Raw genomic sequence first — 15,006 nt, 5'->3', positions numbered from 1 at the left:
TGTCAAATAAATAAATAAAAAAAAAAATAAAAATAAAAATAAAAAAAAGATGCAAAAAGAATAAGGATTGGGAAGATCTGACAAATAATTAGTTGTCAAAGGAATGATTAGCACACACACACACACACACACACACACACTGGAAGGATGTACAAAATATTACAATTACCAAAAAGCCCAAAAGTTTCCTGAATATAAGTTTCCTGAATATAAGATCAATACCATTTAAGATATAAGATCAATCACATTTCTATATACTTTCAAGAAACAGAAAATTTAAGAAAATACACCATTTATAATCTCAATAGAAATACAAGCACTATCTCCATCAGTTTTGTTTGCTATAACAAAGTACCATAGACAAGGTGGCTTATAAACAAGATAAATTTATTTCTCACAGTTCTGGAGTTGTGAAGTCCAAGATCAGGGTGCCAGAATTGTCAAGTTCTTGTGAGAGCCCTCTCCAGGTTGCATATTGTTGACATACTACTGTGTCCTCACATGGTGGAAAGGAGAGAGTTCTCTATAATCTCTTTTATAATCCCATTCATTAGGTCTCCACTCTCAAGACCTAATCACCTACCAAAGGCCTCACTTCCTAACCTTACTCCCATGTCGGGGGTTAGGATTTCAATAGATGAATTTTGAGCGTATACAAACATTCAGGAAACTAGAAATAACAAAAATAATGTGCAAGACATTTATGTAGAAATTATAAAACTTTATTGATAAAAATTACAAAACATTATTGAAAGACCATATAATTTGTACATATGAAGCTAATGCAACATTGTGTATCAACTATACTTTAAAAAAAAGAAGGAAAAAATAATGAAACTATAAATTGTGAGAAAACCATGTTCATGGAAAGGAAGACTCAAATATGTTAATGATCCCCAAACCAAAGTAGAGATTTAAAGCAAATCCAATCAAAATCCCAAAAAGGTGGGGCGCCTGGGTGGCTCAGTGGGTTAAAGCCTCTGCCTTTGGCTCAGGGCATGATCCCAGGGTCCTGGGATCGAGCCCCGCATCTGACTTTCTGCTCCTTGGAGAGCCTGCTTCCTCCTCTCTCTGTCTGCCTCCCTGCCTACCTGTGATCTCTCTCTCTCTGTCAAATAAATAAATAAAATCTTTAAAAAAAAAAATCCCAAAAAGGTAACTCATGAGACATGACAAGGTGATCCTAAAATTTAATAGAAGAAGTAAATTTCAAGAATAGTGAAGACAATGCTGTAGAAGTACAACAAGGTATGATACTATTCCTAAGGGAGATAAAGATTTATTATAAAGCAATTTTAGTTAAAACATTAAAACATTGGCCCAGGGGTAGATATATAAGGCCATGAAACAGAGAGCTCAGAAATAGACTGTCATGCAGGGATAGAGCTAGCACTGAGTATCTGAGAGGGAAGTGGATAATACTTAATAAATGATGTTGGGACAACTGGTTAAGCTTATTGATAAACGATTTTACTTCCCTATCTTACACTTAAATGTGAGGAAGAGTCTTTTTAAGACCCTAAGGTAGAAAAAGACTGATGACTTCCTCTACATTAAAAAGGAGATCTTCTATTGATCAAAACACTATAGACAGGAAGAAACAAACCACAAACTGAGAGAAGATATTTAACACCATAAAACAAATTAAAAAATAGTATTCAGAATATATAAAGAATTCCTATGAATCAATAAGAAAAATAACTCAACAGAAAAATTAACAAAATACATAAACAGTCATTTCATAGAATAGGAAATAGTCATTTCATAAACATTTACAAAGATGATCAAGTTCATTGATTATCACAGAAAGTCAAATGAAACCCAATGTGCGGTTTGAACTCACAACCCTGAGATCAAGAGTCACATGCTCTACCAGCTGAGCAAGTGAGACACCCCTTAAAGTGAACTACATATGAAGCTTTAAATTTCCTAAAAACTGGGAGGCAAGGGAAAGATGGCAGAGTGTGAGGATCCTAAGTTTAACCAGTCACATGTTTATAACTAAATATCACTCAGATCTACGACATTAAACTGGAGAGTGATTTGAAGACTGGCAGAACAAACTTCACAACTAAATGTGGAAAAGTTGCATGAGGAGAGTTTAGGAAAGGCAGAAATAGTGGTTGGGAACTGCCTACAAGGGGAGGGAGCTGTGGTCATGGAGAGGGGAAAGCACCAGAGAGCCCACACAGAAAAAATGAATCCCCATAATGTCTGGCCTTGAAGATCAGAGGGGTTGAATTCCAAGAGTTTGTATAACCAACGGGACTTGGAGCCTGGAGCTTGAAAAGTCAGCTGAGTCAGCACTGAGTGAGCCAGGAGGGCCAGTAATGGCTGCATCCCCACCCTTAAAGAAACAACAGCCTGAGGAGAGGCAACATAGAAACTACAGCTTGCACAACTGGAGGGAGATCTGTTTATACTGATTTTGGAGATTGTTGGGGGGACTTCTCTGGGAACAAGGATCTGGCAGGCACCATTCCTCTTCCCCCAGCATAAATTAAGAGTCTCCTGCAGGATCCAGCTCAGCACAGACGATGCTAGCAGTGTACCCCATCCATGAGTTCTCCTGAGGTCTACCCACTAGAAGTCTGCTGGCCTGGGCAGTGGGCTCAGTGCAATTTTGTTAATGCTGCATGCACCTTGCCCAGCTTTCTCGTGCACAGATATCACCCACCCCACACACAGATGCTGCTATACTTTCGTGAAGCCAGTCCAGGACTAGTGGCTCAGTACAAATTTCATAATGCTGTGCACATGCCCTGCCTAGCCACTGTCCACAAAGATGCCTGGGACCCCAGGCTGCCACAACTCTTCCTGTACACTGTACCCAACTCTGGGGGTCTATTTTAGGACTAGCCTCAGTGGCAAATTTTGCTAACACCACTACCCCAAGCCTTTTTGCTGTCACATCCCCTCAGATCCAGCCTGCCTAGATCTCACTAACATTACAGAGAGCAAGCATAGCCCACAACAGACAAAAAGTCAGTGCAGGCATGTGGACTGCAAGGAAAAGTGACTCAGACACAATGGCAGGACACAAACAACACACATAGGAGACTCCGTATAGGTGCCAGATTTTGGTGAACAGGGCACTGCACTGCTGGGCACTCCAGGACGACCTCTTCATAAAATATTCTACCTTTATAAAATCACTACCCACACTACCTTCAAGAGCAGAAGACACAGCTGACTTTCTTAACAGAGAGAAACAGAGAAAAATAAACACAGAGGAAACAGAGAAATATATCCCAAATAAAAGAACAAGACAAAAATCACAGCAAGAGATCTAAGTGAAAGAGAAATAGGTAATATACCCGACACAGAATTTGAAGTAATGACCATAAAGATACTCACTGGACTTTAAAAAAGGGTGAGGGAGGGGCGCCTGGGTGGCTCATTGGGTTAAAGCCTCTGCCTTTCACTCGGGTCATGATCCCAGGGTCCTGGGATCGAGCCCCGCGTCAGGCTCTCTGCTTGGCGGGGAGCCTGCTTCCTCCTCTCTCTCTCTCTCTGCCTGCCTCTCTCCCTATTTGTGATCTCTATCTGTCAAATAAATAAATAAAATCTTAAAAAAAAAAAGGGGTGAGGGACATCAGTGATACCCTTGACAAAGAGATAAAAAACATATCAGAGATAAAGAAATCAATAAATGAAATTAAAAATACAACAGATGGAATAAACAGTAGGCTACAGGAAGTAGAGGAACAAATCAGTGACGGAATAATGGAAAACTATAGAACTGAACAGGTGAAAGACAAACAGCATAGAGATAGACTTAGAGAACTCTGCGGTTCCATCAAAGTAATATGTTTGCATTATAGGGACCCCAAAAGGAGGAGAGAAGAGAAAGGGGGACAGAAAATGTATTTGAAGAAACATATCTGAAAACTTCTTGAATCTGAGAGGGAAACAGAGATCCAGATTCAGGAGGCACAGAGAGCCCCCAAAATTTCAACTCAAGGAGGTCCATACCACAACACAGTACTACAATGGCAAAAGAATGTGATAGGGGCACCTGGGTGGCTCAGGGGGTTAAGCCTCTGCCTTCGGCTCAGGTCATGATCTCAGGGTCCTGGGATGGAGCCCCACATCAGGCTCCCTGCTCAGCTGGGAGCCTGCTTCCTCCTCTCTCTCTCTCTGCCTGCCTCTCTGCCTACTTGTGATCTCCTCTCTGTCAAATAAATTAAAAAAAAAAAAAGAATGTGATAAAGAATTTCAATGAAGAAAGTAGACAGTTACATACAAAGGGAAACCCCATAAGACTAACAGCTGATTTTTCCCCAGAATCTTTGCAGACCAGAAGGGAGTGGCATGATGTGTTTAAAGGGCTGGAAGGGAAAAGTCTACAGCCAAAAATACTTTACCCAACAAAGCTATCATTCAGAATAGAAGGAGAGAAAGAATTTCCCAGACAAACTAAAGTTAAAAGAATTGATGACCACTAAATCAGCCCTACAAGAAATGCTAAGGGGGACAATGAATGAAAAACAAAAGCCATAAGTAAGAGTAATAAAAACAGGAAGTACAAAAGAAAAGGATGTAAAAGGTGATACCAAGTATCTGAAATGTAGAGGGGGAAGGAGGAAAAATGAGTTAAAAAATAAGTGACTATCGATTTAATATAGATTGTATATGTATGTAGAAGATGTTATATATAAACTGAATGGTAACCACAACTCACAAACAGTAACAGATATGCAAAAAATAAAGAGTAGAGAACCGCAGTATATCACTAGAGAAAACCAACAAACTATGAAAGAGAAAGAGAAGGAAGGATCTGAGAAAAATCATAAAAACCACCACAAAGCAAGTAAAATGACAAAAATACATACCTATCAATAATTACTTTGAAGGTAAATGGACTAAGTACTCCAATTAAAAAATATAGGGTGACAGAATGGATTTAAAAAAAACACAGGACACATTTATATGCTGCCTACAAGAGACTCATTTCAGAGCTAAAGACACCCACAGATTGAAAGTGAGGGGATAGAGACATATTTATCATGCAAATGGATGTCAAAACAAAGCCTGAGTAGCAATGTTTATATTGGACAAAATGGACTTTAAAACACAGACTAATAAGAGGCAAAGAAGGACAGTATATAATCATAAGGGGACAATCCAACAAGAAGGTATAACAAGTATAAATAAATAAATAAATATATATATATATATATATATATATATATATACACACCCAACATGGGAGCACCCAAATACAAAAACAGTTAATAACAAATATAAAGGAACTAATCTACACTAGTAGATTACAAAATACAAAAATACAAAGTACAAAAGTACAAAGTACAAAAATAATAGGGGACTTTAACACACTCATCCATCAATGGACTGATCATCCAAATAGAAAATCAGCAAGGAAACAGTGGCCTTTAAAAAAAAAATTTTTTTTTTAAGATTTTACTTATTTATTTGAGAGAGAGAGAGCATAAGAGGGGAGAAGGTCAGAGGGAGAAGGAGACTCCCCATGGAGCTGGGAGCCTGATGTGGGACTCGATCCCAGGACTCCGGGATCATGACCTGAGCTGAAGGCAGTCGCCTAACCAACTGAGCCACCCAGGCACCCTGTGGCCTTTTTAAAAATAAAGATTTTATTTATTTATTTATTTGACAGAGAGAGTCTGTTGCTCTGCCCAGTGGGGCAGAGAGGCAGCAGAGAAAGAGGGGAAGCAGGCTCCCTGCTGAGCAGAGAGACCGATGCAGGGATCGATCCCAGGACCCTGAGAATATGACCTGAGCTGAAGGCAGAGGCTTAACTCACTGAGCCACCCAGGCTTCCCGAAACAGTGGCTTTGAATGACACACTGCACCAGATGGATTTAACAAATATATTCAGAAAATTCATCCTAAACAGCAGAATACACATTCTTTTCAACTACACACGGGACAGTCTCCAGAAGAGATCACATATTAGACCACAAAACAAATCTTAACAAATTAAAAAAGGCTGAAGTGAAACTGTGCGTCTTTCCTGACTACATTGCTTTGAAATCAGAAATCAACCACAAAAAAATCTGGAAGGAGCAAAATACATGGAGATTAAATATTAAATAACAATAAATGGTCAACCAGGAAATTGAAGAAGAAATCATAAAGTATGTGAAAATGGACAAAAATGAAAACACAATGATCCAAAACCTTTGGGATGCAGCAAGTGATTCTAAGGGGGAAGTTTATAGCAATACATACAGGCCTACCTCAAGAAGCAAGAAAAATCTCAAACAACCAATCTTAACCTAAAGGAACTAGAAAAAGAATGACGAACAAAGACTAACACCAGTAGATGGAAGGAAATAATAAAGTTTATAGCAGAAATAAATGATATAGAAACTAAAAAACAAAACAAACCCACAAAAACAACATCAACAAAGAACAGTTTAGTGAAACCAGGAACTGGTTCTTTGAAAAGGTCAACAAAATTGATAAACCTCTATCCAGACTAAAAAAAAACCCAAAAAACAAAAATAAACAAAAAAACCCCTCAAAATGGCCAATTAAATAGGAGAAATAACAGCCAATACCACAGAAATACAAACAATTACAAGAGAATATTATAAAAAACTATATGCCAACAAATTAAATAACCTAGAGGAAATGGCTAAATTCCTAGAAACATACAACCTCCCCAAACTGAAGCAGGATGACATAGAAAATGTGAACAGACTAAATACCAGTAAGGAGATTGAATCAGTAATTCAAAAAACTCCCAACAAATCGAAGTCCAGAACTAGACGTATTCACAGGCAAATTCTTCAAAGAATTTAAACATTTATTTATTTATTTGACAGACAAAGATCACAAGTCGGCGGAGAGGCGGGCAGAGAGAGAAGCAGGCTCCCTGCTGAGCAGAGAGACCGATGCAGGGCTCAATCCCAGGACCCTGGGATCATGACCTGAGCCAAAGGCAGAGGGTTTAACCCACTGAGCCACCCAGGCGCCCGAATTTAAACATTTAAAGAAAAGATTATACTTATTCTTCTCAAACCTACTCCAAAAATAGGTAAAGGAAAACTTGCAAATTCATTCTATGAGGCAAGTATCACCCTGATACCAAAACCAGATAAAGACACCATAAAAAAGGAGAACTACAGGCCAATATCTCTGATGAATATACATGCAAAAATTCTCAACAAAATACTAGCAAACAGAATCCAAGACTATGTCAAAAAAAATCATTCACCACAATCAAGTGGGATTTATTTCCAGGATGCAAAGGTGGTCAATATTTTCATATCAATCAATGTAATACATCACATCAATAACAGAAAGGATAAAAACCATATCATCTCCTCAGTAAATGCAGAAAAAGCATTTGACAAAGTACAACACCCATTCATGATAAAAGCCCTCAACAAAGTAGGGCTACAGGGAATATATCTCAACATAATAAAGGCCATATATGAAAAACTCACAACTAATATCATACTCAATGGTGAAAAACTGAGAGCTTTTCCCCTAAGGTTAGGAACAAGACAAGGATGTCCACTCTCACCACTTTTACTCAAAATAGTACTGTAAGTCCTAGATTAGCAACCCGACAAGAAAAAGAAATGAAGCATCCATATTGAAAAGGAAGAAATTAGATTGTCACTATTTGCAGGTGACACGATACTATATATAAAAAAACCTAAAAGAATGGTGCCTGGGTGGCTCAGTTGGTTGAGCGTCTACCTTCAGCTCAGGTCATGATCCCAGGGTCCTGGGAATTGAGTCCCGCATCAGGCTCCCTGCTTAGTGGGGAGCCTGCTTCTCCCTCTTCCTTCACCTGCTGCTCCCCCTGCTCGTGCTCTGTCAAGTAAGTAAAATCTTAAAAAGAAAAGGAAAGAAAACCTTAAAGACTCCACCAAAAAACTGCTAGAACTGATAATTTATCAGAACTCAGTAAGGTTGCAGTATATAAAATCAGTGTGTAGAAATCTGTTGCATTTCTGTACACCAATAATGAAGCAGGAGAAAGAGAAATTAAGAAAATGATTCCATTTACAATTGCGCCAAAAATAAAAGATACCTAGAAATAAATCTAACCAAAGAGGCGAAAGACCTGTTGAAAACTATAAAACTGTGAAAGAAATTGAAAAAAACTATAAAACTGATGAAAGAAATTGAAGATGACACAAAGAAATGGAAATGGGTTGGAAAACAAATATTGTTAAAATGTATTACCCAAAGCAATCCACACATTTAATGTGATTCCTACCAAAATACTGAGAGCTTTTTCATAGAACTAGGAGGAAAAATCCTAAAATTTATATGGAACCACAAAAAAATCCTGACCAGACAAAGCAATCATGAAAAAAACAAAACAAAACAAAACAGCAAAGCTGGAGGCATCCAATTCTAGATTTCAAGTTATACTACCAAGTGGTAGTAATCAAGAGTATGGTACTGGCACAAAATACACATAGCTCAATGGAACAAGAAAGCTGAGAAACGAACCCACAATTATATAGACAATTCATCTTTGACAAAAGAGGCAAGAATATGTAATGGGAAGAAGACAGTCTCTTCAAATGGCATTAGGACTACAGGACAGCTATGAACAATAGAGTGATCCTGGACTACTTTCTTATACCATACACAAAAATAAACTCAATGAATTAAAGACCTAATGTGAGACCTGAAACCATAAACATTTTAGAAGAGAGCACAGGCAGTAATTTCTCTGACATCAGCTGTAGCAACATTTTTCTAGATATAGGGCAAAGGAAATAAAATAAAAAGCTATTGGGATTACATCAAAATAAAGAGCTTGTGTACAGTGAAGGAAACAATCAACAGAACTAAAAGGCAACCTACTGATTGGGAGAATATATTTTCAAATGACATATCCAATAAAGGGTTTGAATAAAAAATATATAAAGAACAGATACTATGCAATTCCCCAAAACCAAATAATCCAATTACCAAATAGGCAGAAGACATGAAAAGACATTTCTCCAAAGAAGACATCCAGATAGCCAACAGACACATGAAAAGATGCTCAACATCACCCATCATCAGGTAAATACAAATCAAGAAGCTATCACCTCACACCTGTCAGAATGGCTAAAATCAAAAGCACAGGAAATAACAAGTGTTGGTGAGGATGTGGAGAAAAAGGAACCCTCCTGCACTATTGGTGGGAATGCAAACTAGAGTAGCCATTGTGGAAAATAGTATGGGGGTTCCTCAAAAAGTTAAAATAGAGCTACCTAATTAAAAAATTAAAACTAGAGCTACCCTAGAATCCAGGAATTGCACAACTGGGTATTTGCCCTGAAAACACAAAAACACTAATTTGAAGGGTACATGCACCCCTATGTTTATAGCAGCATTATTTTTAATAGCCAAACTATGAAAGCAGTCCAAGTGTCCATCAGCTGATGAATGGATAAAAAAAGATGTGAGATATATACATACATTATATATGTGTGTGTATGTATATATGTATATACATATATAAGAATATTATTCAGCCATAAAAAATTAAAACTTGCCATTTGCAACAATGGATGGAGCTACAGAGTATAATGCTAAGCGAAGTAAGTCAGTCAGAGAGAGACAAATACCACATGATTTCACTCACATGCGGAAATTAAGAAACAACAAAAAAACAAGCAAAGGAAAAAGAGAGAGAGAGAGACGAACCAAGAAACAGACTCATAGCTATAGAGAAAAAAAATGACGGTTACCTGCGAGGAGGCAGGTAAAGTAGGTAAAATAAGGCTATGGGGATTAAGGAGTGCACCTGTCACGATGAGTAGCAGGTGATGTATGCAATGGTTGAATCACTATATTGTACACCCTAACCTAATAAAGAAAACACAATATAAAAACTAAGGAGATAAAAGTGAACTTAATAATTTATTTTATCCTAAATACTATTATTTCAACATTTAATTAACATAAAAATTAGTGATGAGATATACGTTGTTTTCATTACTAACTAAGTCTTTGAAATCCAGCATGTATTTTGCACTTACAGTACATCTCAGATTGCATATGGTAAATTTTCATTAGAAATACTTGATCTATGGGGCGCCTGGGTGGCTCAGTGGGTTAAAGCCTCTGCTTTCAGCTCAGGTCATGATCCCAGGGTCCTGGGATGGAGCCCTGCATCAGGCTCTCTGCTCAGCGGGGAGCCTGTTTCCCCTTCTCTCTGTCTCTGCCTGCCTTTCTGCCCACTTGTGATCTCTGTGTATCAGATAAATAAATAAAATCTTTAAAAAAAAACAGAAAGGAAAAGAAATACTTGATCTAGGGTGCCTGGGTGGCTCAGTTGTTAAGTGTCTACCTTCAGCTCAGGTCATGATCCCAGGGTCCTGGGATGGGCCTCATATGGGGCTCCCTGCTTCTCCCTCTCCCACATCCCCTGCTTGTGTTTCCTCTCTCGCTGTATCTCTCTCTGTCAAATAAATAATTCAAATCTTAAAAAAAGAGATCTATGTTTAGATTTCATAAAATTTGTAGTTGAAAAGGTATATTTACATATCAAGTTCTTCCAAACAAAATTTTCTAATAATTGTATAACATTATTAGTTTTTAAATTTAAATTAGTTTAGTTTAATTAAAAATGTATTTCCTGTCACACTTGCCTTGTTATAGTTGCTCGGTAGCTCCATGTAGCACAGCTCTAGATAAACTCTTACATATATGCACCAGGAGGAATGTTCAGAAATGTTTGAAAGGCAAAATACTGCTAACAAGCCAATACAGGAATAGACACGTAAATAAGTGTATTTTCATTATAAAAAACAGATGTTAGTGAAAATGAATGATCTATAGATATATACTTCAATATGGATAAACTGGAAAACTCAATGTTGAGGGGAAGAAAGCAAGTCACAGAAGTATATAGAGAATCAAGAAGACAAAACTACGCTCTATTGTCTAGAGAAATGTGCGTGTGTGTCTGCTGTAGGGGAGGCAAAACTTCATCCGTTTTAGGTTTTCAGCCAGGACTCTTTAAAAGACAAACTAATTAAAGAAAAACAGTTTATTAACAAGTGTAGTACAAAGCATATAGAAGAAACCTTAAAAAAGAGTAACTCAAAGTGCTTATAGTAGCATCTTCAATAAAGAATAACGCATTTGTGGAGAAATGACAGGACAAAGGAAAGCAATGGTGGTGAACTGCGGGAAGATATGGGAGAAAACGAATGGAGTGAGGCTTATTTGCTGATTCCTTTGGTGCTGATAAAACTGTCTTTAGTGAAAAGTTTTATCCTGCCATTAGGCAGAAGAGAAGTAGGGTAGAGAGAACTCTTCCTGGATTTGCTGCTGCTTAATTTCCTTCAATTCAATAGGTTTTATGTCAAAGAGGCATATTTTGGGGCAACATACTCTGGTTTCTCTCTGCTAAAACAAATTTTGACAACCAAGTGGTATAAACCAACAGACTGTTATTCTCTCACAGTTCGAGAGATCAAATGGCTGAAATGTGGGTCACTGGGCTGAAATCAAGATGTCAGCAGGGTTGCATTCTCTATGGACTCTCCCTCAGAGAGAATCCATTCCTTGCTTCTTTTAGCTTCTGGTGGCTATCAGCATTCTCTGGCTGTGGCCACTTCACTCCAATCTTCGAGGCCAGCAGCTTCACATCTCTCTTTGCCCCATCTTCACATTGAGCCTTCTCTGTATGTGTCTGTATGACCTCAACTTCTGCCTCCCTCTTAGAAGGACACTTGAGATTATAATAGGGCTCACTGAGATAATTCAAAAACAGTCTCTCCACCTCAAGATCATTAATTTAATCACATCTGCAATGACTCTCTTTCCATATGAAGGAACATTTTGAACATTCCAGGAACTATGACCTGATACTTTTGGGGGAGGGTCATCATTAAGTCAATTATAGTATTTTTTTAAGATTTTATTTATTTATCTGACAGACACAGATCACAAGTAGGCAGAGAGGCAGGCAGAGAGAGAGGGGGAAGCAGGCTCCCTGCTGAGCATAGAGCCCGACGCAGGGCTCGATCCCAGGAGCCTGGGATCATGACCGGAGCCGAAGGCAGAGGCTTTAACCCACTGAGACACCCAGGCGCCCCTGATTATAGTATTTAAAGTATAGAGAATAAAATTCAGGATAGTAATTATCTCTGGGCATTAGGAAAGGGATACAGTTGATATGGGGGCAGGTGCACAGGAGCCTTTAAAAATATTCTGTTTCTCTAGCTGGACAATAGATACACAAGGGTTCATTTGGTTTTCTCCCGCATCTCAGGTTCTAAACTGCTTTAGATTAGATGCTCAAATTATAGTGATTCCTCTACCCACTCCCTTACTCTGACTCTTTGACCCCTGTGGCACATAGTAAGTAACAACCGGTAACATTTATCATGGGTAACACTCCTGGATTTCATATAGTTTATCTAGGTATGGACGTCTTTTCCTTTATTCTGCTTGGGATTTATTGGGGCACCCAGGTAGCTCAGTTGGTTAAGCCCCTGACTCTTGATTTTGGCTTAGGTCATTATCTCAGGGTCTTGAGATCAAGCCCTGCATCAGGCTCTGCACTGAGCAGAGTCTGCTTAGGATTCTCCCTCTCCCTGCCTCTCTGCCCCTCCCCACTTGTGCTCTGTCTATAAATAAATAAATAAATAAATATATATATATATATATTTATTAATAAATAAATAAAGAAAAAAATAAATAGACAAGAAGACAACACTACATGTGTTATTTGTCAGGGAGAGTGGGAGAGGGAGAAGAAGGCTTCCCGCCGAGCAGGGAGTCCAAAGTGGGGCTGGATCCCAGGACCCTAGAATCATGGCTTGAGCTGAAGGCAGACACTTAACAGGTGACCCACACAGATGCCCCTGAATAGCTACTATTCTTTTTTTTTTTAAGAGTTTATTCATTTATTTGATAGATCACCAGTAGGCAGAGAGGCAGGCAGAGAGAGAGAGGGGGAAGCAGGCTCCCCGCTGAGCAGAGAACCGATGTGGGGCTCGATCCCAGGAGCTTGGGATCATGACCTGAGCCGAAGGCAGAGGCTTTAACCCACTGAGACACCCAAGCGCCCCTGAATAGGTACTATTCTTAATCCTATTCAATAGATGAGAAAAATGAGATTTTTGAGGCTTGCCTTAAAGCCATAGTTGTTATATGGTAGATACTGGAATCATATCCAGATAGTCTGATTTTACTTCCTGTACATTTTTTAATTGGACAATTTTAAAAAATTAAGATAAAATTCACGTACAATAAAATTCATCCTTTTGGTGTGTTGTTCTGGGAGTTTTGCCTAAGGCATACAGATGTGTAACCACCACCAAAATCCATATTTAAAATAGTTCCTTCTCCTCAAAAAATTCTCCTGTGCCTTTTTGTTGTCAACTCCTCCACCAGCCCCTGGCAGCTATTAGTTTTCTGTGCCTATAGTTTTCCCTTTCTTGAATGCTTTATAAATCAAATCACCCTATGTAGTCATCTGAATCTGTTTTAGCATAAAATATTCATTTAGCAGTTGAAGGATATTTGGATTATTTCCAGTTTGGAGCAATTATGAATGAAGTCACCACAAACATTCATGCATTAGTTTTTGTATAAACATAAGTTTTCATTCCTCTTGAGTGAATACCTAGGAATGGTATTACTAGGTCTTATGGAACCATAAGTTTATAAGAAACGGCCAAACTCTTATCTTAAGTGGCTTAACTATTTTGCATTCCCACCAGCAATATATGAGAGTTCCAGTTGTTTTATATCCTTGTCTGTGCTGGGTATTGTTATCATTTACTTAGATCTTCTTTGATATCTTTCATTAATGTTTTGTATTTTTCAGTGTATGGATTTTTATTTTGTTAGATTTATTCCTACATATATCATGTTTTAGTGTAATTGCAAATGGTAGTTTTGTTAAATTTCAATTTCCAATTTATTGCTAGTTTATAGGAATACAGTTTTTATTTTTTTTAAAGATTTATTTATTTTAGAGAGCACCAGCAGGATTGGCAGAGGGAGAGGGACAGAGAAAATCTCAAGCAGACTCCCTGCTGAGCACAGAGCTCAATTCATTCAGGGCTCAATCCCACAATCCATGAGATTACAGCCTGAGCTAAAACCAAGAGTCAGATTCTCAACCAACTGTACCACCCAGGCGCCCCTACAGTTTTGGTTTTTGTATACTGGTCTCCTATCCTATGAACATGTTAATGACAGCTTTTTTGTAGACTCTTTGGGAGTTTTTATATAAATAATATTTTTGTCTGTAAATAAAAACTATTTTATTGGGGCACCTGGGTGGCTCAGTGGGTTAAAGCCTCTGCCTTCGGCTCAGGTCATGATCCCAGGGTCCTGGGATCAAGCCCCGAGTCGGGCTGTCTGCTTAGCAAGGAGCCTGCTTCCTCCTCTCTCTCTGCCTGCCTCTCTGTCTACTTGTGATCTCTCTCTCTGTCAAATAAATAAATAAATAAATACCATTTCATTTCTCCCTTTCCAATCTTTTTCTTTTCAAAAGATTTTATTTATTTACTTGTCAGAGAGAGAGAGAGAGAGAGAGAGCACAGGCAGGCAGAGTGGCAGGAGGCAGAGGGAGAAGCAGGTTCCCCGGAGAGCAAGGAGCCCAATGCGGAACTCGATCCCAGGACACTGGGATCATGACCCGAGCCCTAGGCAGTCGCCTAACCAACTGAGCCACCCAGGCATCCCACCCTTTCCAATCTTCATTCTTTTATTTCCTTTTCTTACCTTATTGGAATAGGTAAGACCTTTATATAATGTTGAGTATGCGATTAGAGCAGAATCCTTAGAGCACTTTTGAATTTCACCATTAAGTATGATGCTAACTATACATTTTTGGTAAATCTTTTTTTTTTAAGATTTTATTTATTTATTTATTTGACAGAGAGAGACACAGTGAGAGAGGGAAACAAGCAGGGGGAGAAGGGACCAGGCTTCCTGCTGAGCAGGGAGACTGACATGGGGCTCAATCCCAGGACCCTGGGATCATGACCTAAGCTGAAGATAGACGCTCAATGACTGAGCCATTGTGTGTAC

General features: G+C 38.6%; 2 protein-coding genes across 4 annotated transcripts in view; one reads left to right on the top strand and one right to left on the bottom strand.

Annotated features, from left to right (window-relative positions):
* LARP4 (La ribonucleoprotein 4) overlaps window positions 1-15,006 on the bottom strand; it is a 218,377-nt gene that overhangs the window by 100,845 nt on the left and 102,526 nt on the right. The window lies entirely within an intron of this gene.
* FAM186A (family with sequence similarity 186 member A) overlaps window positions 1-15,006 on the top strand; it is a gene marked incomplete at its 5' end in the record, with an annotated part of 79,775 nt that overhangs the window by 20,135 nt on the left and 44,634 nt on the right. The gene's annotated exons all lie outside the window — the stretch shown is intronic.

The sequence above is a fragment of the Meles meles genome, chromosome 7 (assembly GCF_922984935.1).
Source record: "Meles meles chromosome 7, mMelMel3.1 paternal haplotype, whole genome shotgun sequence".
Taxonomy (NCBI): domain Eukaryota; kingdom Metazoa; phylum Chordata; class Mammalia; order Carnivora; family Mustelidae; genus Meles; species Meles meles.
This window is presented reverse-complemented; position numbering and strand designations above follow the sequence as displayed.